Raw genomic sequence first — 15,409 nt, 5'->3', positions numbered from 1 at the left:
ACATTCAGTTGCTGCAGAAGGAAAATCCAGGGGATCGGTTCCAGTAAATGCCTCCCCTACTGCCCTCTCTTCTCCGTGTTCCCCTTTTTTTTCTGCTGCCCTCCCCCTGTGTGCTCTCCTTTCAGCAAGGACAACAACCAACAGGGCTCCTAAAAATATTGTAAAGAATAATAAAAAATAAAAACTACTGACATCCTCCACTGCCCTACTGACATCATTCACTGCTCTACTGACACCGTCCACTGCCCTACTGACACCGTCCACTGCCCTACTGACACCGTCCACTGCCCTACTGACACCGTACACTGCCCTACTGCCTGACACCATCCACTGCCCTACTGACTGTCACCATCCACTTTTAAGGCAGGATAAGTTTGTATTTCTACAGTGACATTTGTTTTATTATATTTTTCTATGTTTTCCTTACTATTTAGTTAGGCCTTGCTAGTTAATTTCTTTTAAAAAAATGGCACCGAACCTCAGTGATCTTTGATCTCTCTTGTTGTTCAGGTACATCTCCATCTCTTAAAGGTTGCCTACCCCTGATTTAGACTGTTCTGCCAAAATAAGAGCATACTGGGAAAGTGTTACATAAAAATACATGTCAATTCCAGGAATACATTAGAGCCTCTCTGTAACTTTCATCATTCTTTCCTGCCTGCAAATACTGTACCGATCTGCCGACACATTTCCAACGTAGTAGCCATCGATAAGTACATATTTCTGCTTCGTTCTTGCCTGGAAAGTGAGTAGCAATGTATAATGACTTCCAAGGCATACTCATTATGTCAAAACTTTCTTCTGCTATGCATAAGGTCACAATTTCGCGTCAGAATGGTATATATCAGCTTCCTTTTATTGTTCTAAGAACATTGATCAAACAACTTCTCCTCAGAAATAAGCTAGTTAAGGTGAATAGTGTGTTACATTCCCAGGTCTCCTAGGCAAACAAGAGGTTACGAAGTGTTCTGGCTCTGCGGAGTTCTGGTTTACTCTCCACTCCCCTCCCCCCTTTACCAGTGTAGGTAAACAGGTGATCTTGGGGCAAACAGCGATAGGAGACAGGTGTACACAGGACAGGCACGCAAACAGCTAGTAACTACAACACTGAAATCTATAGAGCGTTGCATCGCTTAACCTTTATTATGCCAAAGTCTTGGACACATTCCATTAACCTTTACTTTCCCTAATGTTCCTGAGTTCGACTAGTTAATACACAAGTTATATCTTGTAAATTAATCTTGCCTTTCATAGCTGTAGTTCATGTTATTTCATACGCATGCAGTTTGATCTATCACACTCTGTCATTTAAAGCTTAAGTTTCTGTATGATTTTTATAGAATAGTTACATTGGTACAGCTGTGACTAGAGTTGCAGAGATACCCATTTTTTAGGACCGAGTACAAGTACCTTTTTTCAAGCACTAGCCGATACCAATTACCGATACTTTTTTAAATGTCATGTGATGTGTCAGTTTTTTTCACACTTTTATTATTTACTATTTATTTATATTATTTTCTACAATTTATATATTTTTTTGCTTTACAATGCTTTGTTTACCTTTTAAATTTTTTTTTTTTTATCATTATTATTTTATTATTTGTTTTTTTTTAATCAGCCCTGTTGGTGGGGGGGGGGGGGCAGCTTTGGTGAGATATCAGGAGTCTGAACAGACCCCTGACATCTCCCCTTTGAGACAGAGAAAGGGACTGAGGGCACAGATTTCCAAGTCCCTTTCTCTGAAGCCTCAGCTCACTCCACTGCTCTCCATCCTGACTGATCCAGGACAGGGGGACCGGAGGAGGACAGAGGGGGACCGGAGGAGCATGGAGGACATGGCAGGGAACAGGAAGAGCAGGGAGGACATGGCAGGGGACCGGAAGATGACCAGAGGAGCATGGAGGAGGAAACATGGGGACAGTCAGGGGTGATCATGCAGCGGTGGGGAGAAGCAGCTGTCAGCTGCTTTATTTAAATCTATACAGAGTGATCGGTGCTTGTAACTCCCCCACCACCGCACTGATCATCCTTGACTGCCCAGGTATCGGATGACGCATTGGAGCATTTCCACAACTACTCATGCAAATGCTCAGTATCTGCACCAATACTAGTATTGGTATCCAGGGCCGATGCTAGACTATTTTGCACCCTATTTAAGACCAGCTACTTGTGCCCCCCCCATTAAAAAAAATATTTTCTACTGTTTTAAAATAGTAGAGGTTTTAAAACATCTAAATATAAAACTGCTACATTTCTTTTAAATTTGCAAAAATATAGTGGGGACGGAAAGTATTCAGACCCCCTTAAATTTTTCGCTCTTTGTTATGTTGCAGCCATTTGCTAAAATCATTTAAATTAATTTTTTTTCCTCATTAGACACAGCACCCCACATTGACAGAAAAACACAGAATTGTTGACATTTTTGCAGATTTATTAAAAAATAAAAACTTAAATATCACATGGTCCTAAGTATTCAGACCCTTTGCTCAGTATTTAGTAGAAGCACCCTTTTGATCTAATACAGCCATGAGTCTTTTTGGGAAAGATGCAACAAGTTTTTCACACATGGATTTGGGGATCCTCTGCCATTCCTCCTTTGCAGATCCTCTCCAGTTCTGTCAGTTTGGATGGTAAATGTTGGTGGACAGCCATTTTTAGGTCCATTGCAACCAGTCATCCTGTCCCTGCAGCTGAAAAACACCCCACAGCATGATGCTGCCCCCACCATGCTTCACTGTTGGGACTGTATTGGACAGGTGATGAGCAGTGCCTGGTTTTCTCCACACATACCGCTTAGAATTAACGGCAAAAAATTCTATCTTGGTCTCATAAGACCAAAGAATCTTATTTCTCACCGTGTTGGAGTCCTTCAGGTGTTTTTTTTTTAGCAAACTCCATGCGGGATTTCCTGTGTCTTGGACTGAGGAGAGGCTTCCGTAGGGCTACTCAGCTAAAAAAGCCCTGACTGGTGGAGGGCTGCAGTGATGGTTGACTTTCTACAACTTTCTCCCATCTCCCGACTGCATCTCTGGAGCTCAGGCACAGTGATCTTTGGGTTCTTCTTTACCTTTCTCACCAAGGCTCTTCTTGCTCGATAGCTCAGTTTGGCCGGACGGCCAGTTCTAGGAAGGATTCTGGTGGTCCCAAATGTTTTCCATTTAAGGATTATGAAGGCCACTGTGCTCTTAGCGACCTTAAGTGCAGCAGAATTTTTTTGTAACCTTGGCCAGATCTGTGCCTTGCCACAATTCTGTCTCTGAGCTCTTCGGGCAGTTCTTTTGACCTCATGATTTTCATTTGCTCTGACATGCACTGTGAGCTGTAAGGTCTTATATAGACAGGTGTGTGGCTTTCCTAATCAAGTCCAATCAGTATAATAAAACACAGCTGGACTCAAATGAAGGTGCAGAACCATCTCAAGGATGATCAGAAGAAATGAACAGCACCTGAGTTAAATATATAAGTGTCACAGCAAAGGGTCTGAATACTTAGGACCATGTGATATTTAAGTTTTTCCTTTTTAATAAATCTGCAAAAATGTCAACAATTCTGTGTTTTTCTGTCAATATGGGGTGCTGTGTGTACATTAATGAGGAAAAAAAATGAACTTAAATGGCTACAATATAACAAAGAGTGAAAATGTAAGGGGGTCTGAATACTTTCCGTCCCCACCGTACATGCCATAAGATGCCAAAGAGACAACCCAATCCAGCAAAAAAAAAAAAACAACCAAAAAAGTCCCAATCCAGCAAATAAACATTTGCTGGATTGGGACAAAGCCAGCAAAGAGACAGCCAAATCCAGAAAAGAGACATCCCTATCCAGCAAAGAGACATCCAAATCCAGCAGTGTGACAGGTGGGAGGGAGAGTATAACAGGTGGGAGAGAGAGTTGACAGGCGGGAGGGAGAGTGTGACAGGTGGGGGAGATAGTGTGACAGATGGGGGCCAGTGGGGGGGCGAATGTGACAGGTGGGGACCAGTGTGACAGGTTGGGGGGCAGTGTGACAGGTGCCAGAACTTTACTCACTGTGCTGGCCATTAGTGCCTGCTTCTTAGTGCTACCCTTGAAAAGAAGGAGAGAGCTGAGTCAGGCACATTGCATGGAATCCTATGTCAGCAATAAGCAGCCCGTCAGAGCAGGCAATCATGGAGTTGTGTGCTTGCTGTCCAGGGGCCAATCAAAAGCAGGGGTTGGCTTTCCGTGTGGTGGGGGACGGGGCTAGTGGCTGCCTGTGTGTTGTGCTGTCCTGGGGCTCAAGTTAGCATCAAGTAGAGGCAGGAGGCTGAAGTACATGTGTATAAGCAGTGTGGTCAGGTGGCTTCCCCCCTGTTAAGAAGAGTTTCCTACACTTCCCTTGCAACTCCCTTTCAGTAAACTGTGACAAATGGCCCAGGAAGTGAAGGCAGACTGGGGGCGGAGCAGAGCGCCAACGAAAACGCCGCTCTGTGTGTGTGATAATGTGCTGTCATTGTGCGTGCCCTCCGCATCCTGGACTATGAAGAATTAGGCACTGACAAGCTCCCAGCAGAGAGTAGGGAAACCAGCATTCCTGGCTGCACCCTAGGTGGCTGCCTGGTTTGCCTAGTGGTAGCACCGGCCCTGTCGGTATCGGTGCAGCCCTAGCTGTGACCAATGCAAATCTCATATATGACTGATCCCTGTGGAAAATGCAAATCACTGTAGTAGACACTGCTACTACAGTGATAGCAGAAGTCTTCCAGGTCCTGTGCCGAGTGGCTGCTCCTCTGTATGGTTACCAAAGGGGGCTCTTGCTCAGCACTGTCACCATTCAGAGAAAGCCTTGCATTTTTTCATAGCATGCAAGGCGTTTTCTAATTGGTCCCCACCCACTTCTCCACCTCGTCCAATCAGAGAATGCCTTGTATCCTGTAAAAAATACAAGGCTTTCTCTGTATGGTGGCAGTGCTGAGAAATCAACCCCCTGTGATTATCATTCAGAAAGGGAAGCCACTTGACACTGAACCTGGAAAACTGCTGCTATCTCAGTAGTAGCCCTGTAGTTCCCTGTTTACACTACAATGCTGGTGTGATGTGCAGTGCATTGCAGTGCAGAAAAATGCAGCATGTGCTGGCACTGCATGTCACTACCCAGCAGTGCCATGCACTGTACTGCAGTGCAGTGACATGAATAAAGTGCCAGTACTTGACACACTTCAAAAAGAGTTTAAAAAACAAAGTGAAAAAAACACATAGGTTTCCATTGTTGAACTTTCTTTTTAAAAATGCTAGTTGCCTGTGCCTGTTAATCCAGAGATTCAGTACTTCTTAAATCACTGACCCAGAGCAACTATGCAGAATAGTATTCTGACTAGAATGATTTTACTAGTCACATGCATGTGACTCAAAATGTATGCATTCTAGGGCCAGCTACCATTTCAGAAGGCCATTACTGACAACTTCCATATTTCTGTTAGTATAAGTTTCCTTTGACCCCTTCCAACCCAGCCCCTTTTAATAGGGTTTGTGTGCACAGGGGACAGGAAGGATTGGTGATCATGTGACCACTGTGCTTGACTGTCACAGTGGTCACGTGACTGGGCCTAAAGCTATTTTTGACAGCTCGGTCTCTGTGCTGGGAGCGTGCAGTAACTGCATTATCAGCACAGAAACACTGGTCACACATATGTGCAGCATGTGGGTGTTAAACCCCATTCTTTTGCCACTCCCCATATGTGTTACATGGATGGCAACAAGTTAAGATGTTGTGTGCAGAATCAGAGAAAGCTAATATAATACCCCTTTTTTCATTTGTGGAAGTCCTTTGAGTGCCTAATATGCCTATTGCCCTCTCTCTATTTATATAAATCTCAGAACAATTTAAAAATATTCATTGACCTAAATCCTCCTTTATAAGCACGGTAGAGTTGATTTGCTGAAGGCAAATCGGGTATTCAGTTTGCAACGGAAGTTTCCCTAGAGCTTAGTGAATGCGGGGAAATGTCTCAATGAATACCCAATCACATGCAAGGAAAATTATTATTATTATTATACAGGATTTATATAGCGCCAACAGTTTACGCAGCGCTTTACAAATAAAAAAACAGCATTTTTGCTCGCCATTGATTGGATGATGGAAGTCAGCTTCACCTCATTCCCTAAGCTCAGGGGAAAACTCCCTTGCGAAGTGCAACTTTTCCTGCAAAATAAAGAGCCTATTTACCTTCAGTAAATCAACCCCACTGTGTCCTCCATAGAGGACGAATCATTGACTGTTGCAAATTGCCATCAGTGACAGGACTGCTGAGAAAGCAGAGAAAACCTTGGCCGAACCAACAAGGTGTCACTTCATTGCTGCTACCCCATTGGTAAGTGAGCTTTTGTATTTGTTCCAGCTAGTGAGGGATGGATGCTATAGAAGCAGATGAGTGTTCTCTAAAGCGAGTCTGTTGCTGCCAGGGAGTGCCATGAAGCTTTGTTTAGACCTAAATGTCAAATTAAAAAATGGAAGCTCCAGATGTTCATTAAATGGCGGCAAATTGGAATCAAACCTTTGGGCAGTGAATGTTCCTTGTAACTAGGGCAAATGGCCCAACAGATGAATGAGCGGAGAATGAGAGATGAAAAATAGCAAAAACGATCATGTGCTGCATTATAGTCCACCTCTTTAATCCGTTCTTTTCATGAGCTGGAAAACTTCTGAGAGGCATAACTGGTTGAATTATTCATTATTTACCATCAGAGAAATAGGGTCATTTTGTTTCCAGCTGAATATTTGAAAATCAGTGGCCGTATGAGTGTTAAATTCACTCTTTGAAGGAATGTTTAAATGGCAGTCACCAATGTTTGGTTTTAGAAAGGGTTATATGATATTCTGAGCAAAGAAAGGGAATTATCTGCAGCAACCATGCAAAAGGTGGGAATGCTCTGCGGCCTTTGGAACTTGGTGGGCTAAGACTCATAAACACTGAGCACAAACTAAAGGGCTTTTTTCAACCTGCTGGCTGAAAAGATAACCTGGTGCTCCAGACAGCCCAGTCTGACAAAGGGTTAAATAAGGAAGGGTTAAGTAATGCTCTGTTTCACACAATGACACAGTTCTGCCAGAGCATATCTTGTTTTACATGACAACCCATGTCAGCTACAATAAGACGCAAAGCCAGGGAGAGGGACAGTCACTCTGTCACCCAATAGAGGGAGGAATTTTCTCAGCTCCTTATGACTGTTGGAAAGGACCTAGTTTCCTATTCACTGTGTCACTGTCATTCAGAATCAGAGCATCACCAGATTTCCAGCCATCACCACCTTCTGTCTGTGATGCCCTGTTGTGGGAAGCACTAGTGTCAGTAACCCGGCCATGCGAAAGTCACATTCCTGGCTTTCTGTTCTGCATATCTCAATATTGTGGCGTCCTCAGCCCGTGCCAAAGGGGTTAATCCATTTCTCTTGCCACACAAACTCTATCTATAACTTATTAATGAAGATTTCAGTTTGTATCAGCCTTCGCTTAGCTGCACCATGTAATAATGCTGTTCTTTTCAGATGTTATATGCTAAGCAGAGACTTAACACACTTCCCAGCACTCCTTTAGAGCACTCGGCCATGCAACAGCTACACTGACATCCTAATGGTTTTTTCATTATTCAAGACCAAGCAAGCTGGAGCAATGGTTTTACAAATAACCATATAGTTGTGTGTGTGTGTGTGTATGTGTGTGTGCGTGTGTTGTGTGTTTGGGGGGGGGGGGGGGGGGGGGGTTGGTTTTAAATGCAAATGCAAGGGTACAGTGCAAAATAACAAGATTTAAAGTCAAACTGGTAGTATACACATGACATTTATATTATTATTTAATGGACATGCAAAGCCACCTTTGGTACAATTGTACAAAAGTCATACTTTTATTTGATATACAGTGTATGATGCTCTGGAAAAGATTATATTTGATTTCAGCTCACAAAAAATATATTTCCTGGTTTTGAATTGAAAATTCTAAAATTCTATGAAGCTGATCCTTTGTATATGGTGGTATGTACTAATTATTCAAATATTTATTTTAGCGGGATAATGCCCGTTTCTTTAACTGATTTGCAGCAAATCTGCTGACAGTATATCTGAATGAACATAAGAAAGTATTAGCGCCTGTTTTGCGGTTTTCTCAACAAAATACAACTGTTCATTAATCAGTGGCTACAGCCGATTGGCTGCAGCTTGCTGATCAAGAAAAAATTTATAAGACCCCTTTCACACTGGATGCATTTTTCAGGTGCTTTAGCGCTAATAGCGCCTGAAAAATGCCTCCCCTGCAGTCCTAGTGTGAAAGCCCGAGTGCTTTCACACTTGGATGGTGCGTTGGCGCTGGAGACGTTAAAAAAAAGTCCTGCAAGCAGCATCTATAGGTGTATACACCGCTCCTAAAGCGCGCCTGCCCATTGAAATCAATGGGCATTGCCATCGAAGCACCTGCAAAGCCCCTCGGCAGCGGCGCTTTGTGGGAACTTTTAGCCCTTTACTCAGTAACACATCTAAAACTAAGGTAAAGCTTTAACACTAACACGGCTGCGCTGTCAGTGTGAAAGGGCTCTAACAGCCCTGTTTGACATAAATGGATCATTAGAGCAGGAACAGCCATAGACTGTTTGAAATTCGGCTGGTCCCTGCTGAACTGGCTGAGTTTCAATCCATCTATGGGCAGCTTTAAGCAATACAAGCTGCCACCCTACCCCCCGATAATTATATTATAACAGAGTAAAAGACTGAGGCGCTAATGCAGTTGTAGCTGGGTGCCACTGGCTGTGTGATCTCCTGCCTACCCGCTTGCCTCCCTCCTACCCAGTTATAAACAGTAAGCAGCTCTCTGTCTGTGCTGCTGGATGAGGGGGCTGTGTGCTGATCCCCTGCTCACCCCCTTCTCTGCTAGCAGCAGTACTAAGCAGGTTGGCATACAGAGGGAGAAGAATGCAGCCAGCGTCTCTCCTCTATTTCACTGCAGCTGCCAGGAGCAGGATTTGTCCCTTTTTGGCAACAATGAAGAGCCAGTCAGAGGGTAGTGGAGTCAAAGGCAATGGGAACATTAAAGAGGGGGACTTGCTGTGCATCATGAGAAATGCAGTCTTAAAGAGGCACTTTATAATGGAATTTAATGACTACAGGTACCAAGAAAGAACTACAGGAGCCAAGATTAGTCGCACACAAGAGGAAGAGAGAATGAAGCTTTCCCAGATTAATCTAGAGAGGGTCTTTTACTGAGGATGCTAAGTTGCATGGACATGTTGCCTTTGCTGAGCCTGTAGAAAGACTGGGTGCTCTTTCTGTGTCCAAAAGAGCCTGAGGACTGAGCCGCAGAGCGATCGCTTGCTGTGCCTACACCAGAGCAGAGAAACTTATAGCTGACAACATTGTTAATCTTTTCCAGAGCATCATACACTGTATCTCAAATAAAAGCATCAGCTTTGTCATCAAAAGTATAATTGTACTAAAGATGGCTTTGCGTGTCCATTAAATAAAGAATATGAATGCCACGTATAGTATATACTACCAGATTGACATTCAATTTTATTATTTTCGAGGTATATCGGTCAGGGGACGGGAATTTAAACTGGCATTATTTGCGGATGACATTATACTCACCCTCACCCAGCCCAGAATATTGCTTCCCAATCTGCATGCTGAATTAGATAAGTATAAAGCCCTCTCTGGCTACAAAATTAATATGTCCAAATCGGAAGCATTCCCAATTAATACACCACCCATGGAAATCCAACACCTACAACAATGCTTCCCGTATCACTGGAAAGCCACAGCCCTCAAATATTTAGGAGTCCAAATCACAACCTCTTATTCCTCCTTGTTTCAAGCCAATTTTCCCCCTCTCTTTCGCCATATAAGGGACTTACTACAGAGATGGAAGATGCACCATATCTCTCTCCTGGGTAGAATAGCAACGGTAAAGATGACCTTACTCCCCAAACTTCTATATCTGTTCCAAACATTACTAATCCCAGTCCCTTACAAGCTTCTGTGGAAACTGCAGACCGACCTGATGTGCTTTGTCTGGCAACACAAGAAACATAGGATACCCCGCTCGGTGATGATAGCCTCTCGTCGGGGGACTGGCATTCCCAGACTTGGTGAAATACTACCAAGCGACCCAACTGTGAGCGATCACCTCCTGGTTCCCCCAAAAAGCATATAATAAATGGACAGAAATTGAAAAGATCTGGGTAGCGCCCACACACCCAAATGGTCTACTATGGGGGGGCGAAGGTGGAGGTAGACACAGAGAGACTCCTGGGGTCAATGACATTGCTCAAATCACTCTGGCACACGCTGTCGCGGAAACATAACCTTGGCTTGGAAAAATTGCCCCTAATCTCTTTTCTCTACAAACCTGAAATGCCTGCTGGACTTACGCATCAGATGTCTCTTCCCTGGGCGACACGGGATCTCTTTCATTTTGGTCACCTGATTGACTCCAGATCCCGCAAAATGCTATCCTGCAAAATGCTATCCTTCACCCAACTTCAAACTCCCCCTTGGAGAGCATCATATTAGAAGGATCGGCACGCCGAGGCTTAATACCTGATATCTACTGGCTGCTCAATTCCTACTCTATTGCCACTCAGGGCAAACATGCCTATATGCTCCGTTGGGAGAGGGTGCTGGGAGAGGAGATCTCGGAGGCAACCTGGCAGCTGATTTGGTCTCAGGCAACCAAGAGCTCATATTGTACTCTATATAAAGAAAACGCATACAAAATATTATATTTCTGGTACCTGACGCCAAGTGTGCTCCATGCTCTATACCCCTCAAGCTCAGACAGATGCTGGCGCTTTAGGGGAGACAAGGGCACTCTGCTCCATGTTTATTGGAGCTGCCCTGAGATTATTCAGTTTTGGACAGAAACCCAGCTCCTACTGTCCTGCCTCTTGGGGGTTCCGATCCCTCTGTCCCTGAAATTTTTCCTACTAGGAGTGTCGCCTCTGCGGATTCCTAAACCTTCCAATAAATTGTTAAAACACATACTTATGGCTGCTAGATGCCTGATTGCCCTCCACTGGAAGAGACAGGCCACCCATCCCAAGAGGATCTATATGCTAGAATAAAAGATTCAGAAAATATGGAAAAAATGACGGCCATGTTACAGGATAGGTTGGAGGCGCATAATAGGGTCTGGGAGGAATGGCATCATCATGAGGACCCACCGTGAGCCGAGAGATGGACCCCCGCTCCCTTCCCCTACCCTCCCCTTCTTTCCCCTCCTCTCCCCTTCTTTCCCCTCTTCTTATTCTTCCACCCTTTTCTTTTTCTTTCTACTCTATATGTCTTGTCCTCTGTTTCTTTTGCTATCCGGTCCCTCTGTAGCCCAGAGAGCAGAGATGGCGGAATGTCATTCCGTATTGATAGCTGTTACAGTATGCTGAGCTTGTGTATTCTCCAACTAGAATGTTGTGTATTGACACCAAATATGTATAAGTTAATTTTGTGTCTTAACATTGCTTTTGTGTCACAATGCTCAGGCTATTTTCAGATGCTGTTTGATAACTTCAATAAAATGTTATTTGAAAATGTTTTGTTATTTTGCACTGTACCATTGCATTTGCATTTAATCTTTCCACACACACACACACACACAAAACGATATGGTTATTCGTAAAAGCATTGCTCCAGCTTGCTTGGCCTTGAATAATGAAAAAAAACATTAGGATGCCAGTGTAGCTGTTGCATTGCCGAGTGCTCTAAAGGAGTGCTGGGAAGTGTGTTAAGTCTTTGCTTAGCGTATAACATCTGAAAAGAACAGCATTATTACATGGTCCAGCAGGAACCAGGCAAGATCAAATCGCGTGTGGGCAGGCGGAATGTTGATTTATCGATCGACTCGGGTACAATCAGCCTGAGGGACTCACTCACGATTATCGCTAGTGGCTCTTCTTCTTTCAGTCACGGTCGGCTTATCCCCACCCCGCGGGAGCAGACATTTGTTTGGCAGGAGGGATTCCCCTGTCAACAATGACTGGGGGAATCATGCACCGAATTAGCATCTATGGGTTGCCTTAGACATGTCAAAAACGTTAAAAGTAAACTTTTTGCAAAATTGATTAAAATGCTGTGCACTTGTTGGAAACTACTTCAAGAAAGTACATTTCTTTTTTCAAAATAATCAAAATGAATTCAAAATAGAAACAGATCCACAAAAAGCAAACAAAGGAAAACATCAATGTGAACAAGCTCATAAGGACCACAGAGATTTTTTGTCGAACCTACACTGTTATGTATTTTTGCAGGGATGTGCTTACAATGTGGTGGCAGCTGACAGCTAGTGACAACTTCCCTTAGATGCTTATACTGGGTGAGAGAAAGACCTGATCATTCTCAGATAAACAGCAACCCTCGTCTGGTTATTGTAAGCAGTAAGTCACATGATCATGATCTATGAACTCTTCAGAGAGAGACCAAGAATTTGATTTACTAAAGGCAAATAGGCTGTTCACTTTGTAAGGGAAGTTGCACTGTGCAAGGGAGTTTATCCCAGAGCTTAGTGAATGTGGTGCAATTTTCACTTTGCAAAGAATACCCAATCACATACCCAATCACATGCAAGGAAAATAAAATGAAAAAAACATAATTTTTGCCTGCACATAATTGTATGATGAAAGTCAGCAGAGCTTCACACCACTGACTAATCTCTGGGGAAATTCCTGTGCAAAGTGAACAGCATATTTGCTTTTAGTAAATCAACCCCCAAATGTTGAATTTAGAAAGAAAAAACAATGGTGTTTTTATATATATAAAAAAACTATCGAATTAGTAAGGATTATATCTTTCTAAACATATTGCCAACAGTGTTTGATTCTCTACTGTGCAGTAACATTCTATTTCCTAATAATACATCGAGCTGCCAATCAAGATAACATTGAAACTGTGGCCTGGAATGGATTGTACTAGGTTCTTTATGTCATCAAAGACACATCAAAATGTAAATGTAGTTTATGTGGCATAAAGCTGTTTCTATATTTATTTTTGCTGTGCTTCAATTACAAGAGATATAGTTATGTCCAGCTGTGGTTTGCTGTCAGATGAAAAGTAATTTGAGAGAGTTGAAAGTTTTGATTGATTGCCTGTTCTCCAGATAAGCCCAATGCAGCAGTTCCCAGCCAATGAGATGCTTGGATGTCATATTCATAGAGTTGTGTGAATCAGACAAAAGAAACATTCTATACTCTATTTGTTTTAATGTCCAAAGCTACAGTGGAAGACCAAGTGTATCTCTGATAAATATACACCGCTCAGCCATAACGTCATGACCACTGACAGGTTACATGGGATATACAGTAATAGGCAGCAAGTAAACACGTTGTTCCTAAAATTGATGTGTTGAAAGCGGAAAAAATAGGCATCACAGTTTGTTGTGTATGTGGCAGACCGGTTAGGGTGCTCATGCTGGTGTGTGTCCACAGTCAAAAGGGCTTACAATAGGCATGTGAGCATCAGAATTGGACCACGGAGCAATGGAAGAAGGTGCCCTGATCTGATGAAGCACATTTTCTTTTACATCATGTGGATGTCAGGGTGCACATGTGTTGCTTACCTTGGAAAGAGATGGCACAGGGATGCAGTATGGGAAGAAGGCAAGCCAGTGGAGACAGTGTGATGCTTGGGGAAACCTTGGGTCCTACCATTAACTTGACATGTACTACCCTAAACATTGTTGAACAAGTTCACCCCTTCATGGATATTAAGGGGTGCACCTTCCTAATATTCCTAAACATAAAGTGCAGTTGTGTTGATAATGAGGTCTAACAAAACCCAAATTGTGCGGAGAGAATGGAGGAGGAGCAGTATTGAACATGATGTCACCTAATTTTCCCCAAAAGGCACAAGTCAGTAACACAAACAATACGATTTAAATATTATGTTTATGCTTAAAGTGATTGTAAAGCTTTGAATATTTTAAAAAAAATAACAAACTCGTCATACTTACCTCCACTGTGCAGCTCGTTTTGCACAGAGTGGCCCCAAACACCGTCTTCTGGGGTCCCTCGGCTCTCGTGGCTCCTTCCCACATCAGATAACCCCCTAGGAGAAGCGCTCTCCTGGGGGGTTACCTTGCGGGCGCGCTCCCGAGTCCATCATTCGGCATCCAAAGCCGCCGAATGTATGACTCGGCCCTGCCCACGGACACCTGCGTCATTAGATTTGATTGACAGCAGTGGGAGTCAATGGCTGCGCTGCTATAAATCTATCCAATCAAGAGCCGAGAACCCTGGGCAGAGGGTCAGCACGTTCCCGCTGGGTGAAGTTCCAGGGCTCAGGAAAGTAAAAACAGGGAGGTAGGGGGCCGTTCACTGCCAGGTGTTTTTTCACCTTAATGCATAGGATGAATTAAGGTGAAAAAACACAAGGGTTTACAACCCTTTTAAGTCAGTTTAAGACAAATTTGACAAACAGCAGGGAAGTTAACTGAATTCAGAATAATTTGTCAAGGGTCTTTAAAGGACATATAATGAAGCCCTGTCATTATCGGCCAAGTTATAAATAATTTGGCTGTAGCACAGGAATACACATGTATGGTGCTAGAGCTACTTTTAATGCAATCTCTATTATTCTTACTGTAACAGAGATACTTTGGTAAATCGAAAAGAAAATTGTATAATGTATGGTCAGCCTAAAGCTATGTACACACGATAGGATTTTCTGACAACAAAACTGTGGATTTTTTCCGATGGATGTTGGCTCAAACTTGTCTTGCATACACACGGTCACACAAATGTTGTCGGAAATTCCGAACGTCAAGAATGAGGTGACATGCAACATGTATGATGAGCCAAGAAAAATTAAGTTTGATAACCAGTGTGGCTCTTCTGCTTGATTCCGAGCATGCGTTAACTTTTAAGCATCGGAATTGTGTACACACGCTCGGAATTTCCGACAACAAGTCTTGTTGCCAGAAAATTTGAGAACCTGCTCTCAAACATTTGTTGGCGGAAATTCCGACAACAAATGTTCTATGGAGCATACACACGGTCAGACTTTCCGACAACAAGCTCACATCCAACATTTGTTGTCGGAAAATCCTATTGTGTGTACGGCCCATAAGGGTGTCTGCTGAACAAATAAAATACTTTAGCAGACCTACAGCACATCACTCAGACCCTTTGATTGGATGGAGTTAATTCTGCAACACCCTCTCAAGGGACAAGAAAAAGCTGTTACACTTGGCAGCTCAGCTTTCTTTTGACATCACAACCACCAATGCTGAGAGTCAAGTTTCTGAGGGCTGCTAACCCTGGCAAAAAATAAAAAATTAATGTTTTATGTCACTTTCACTTTTAAATTATTCTTGGGCCACACGTTCAATCACACTTAAGACGTATCTATAACATAAAACACAATTATAATATATAGAAAAGCCCTGGACCAGAAGGAACTGTAATGTAGGGGCTGCATGACT

General features: G+C 43.1%; 1 protein-coding gene across 8 annotated transcripts in view; it reads right to left on the bottom strand.

The window, feature by feature from the left end:
* CHRM1 (cholinergic receptor muscarinic 1) overlaps positions 1–15,409 on the bottom strand; it is a 443,365-nt gene that overhangs the window by 14,679 nt on the left and 413,277 nt on the right. Inside the window, exon 1 of one of the 8 annotated variants that reach the window (XM_077458640.1) lies at positions 674–1,059. The exons of the other annotated variants lie outside the window; for them this stretch is intronic. The gene's annotated coding sequence lies outside the window, so the exon portion shown is untranslated. Of the gene's footprint in view, positions 1–673; positions 1,060–15,409 lie in introns of those variants that run through there. 8 annotated transcript variants of the gene reach the window in all.

The sequence above is a fragment of the Lithobates pipiens genome, unplaced genomic scaffold (assembly GCF_037356315.1).
Source record: "Lithobates pipiens isolate NorthernLeopardFrog02 unplaced genomic scaffold, aLitPip1_a1.2 Scaffold_10, whole genome shotgun sequence".
NCBI lineage: Eukaryota > Metazoa > Chordata > Amphibia > Anura > Ranidae > Lithobates > Lithobates pipiens.
This window is presented reverse-complemented; position numbering and strand designations above follow the sequence as displayed.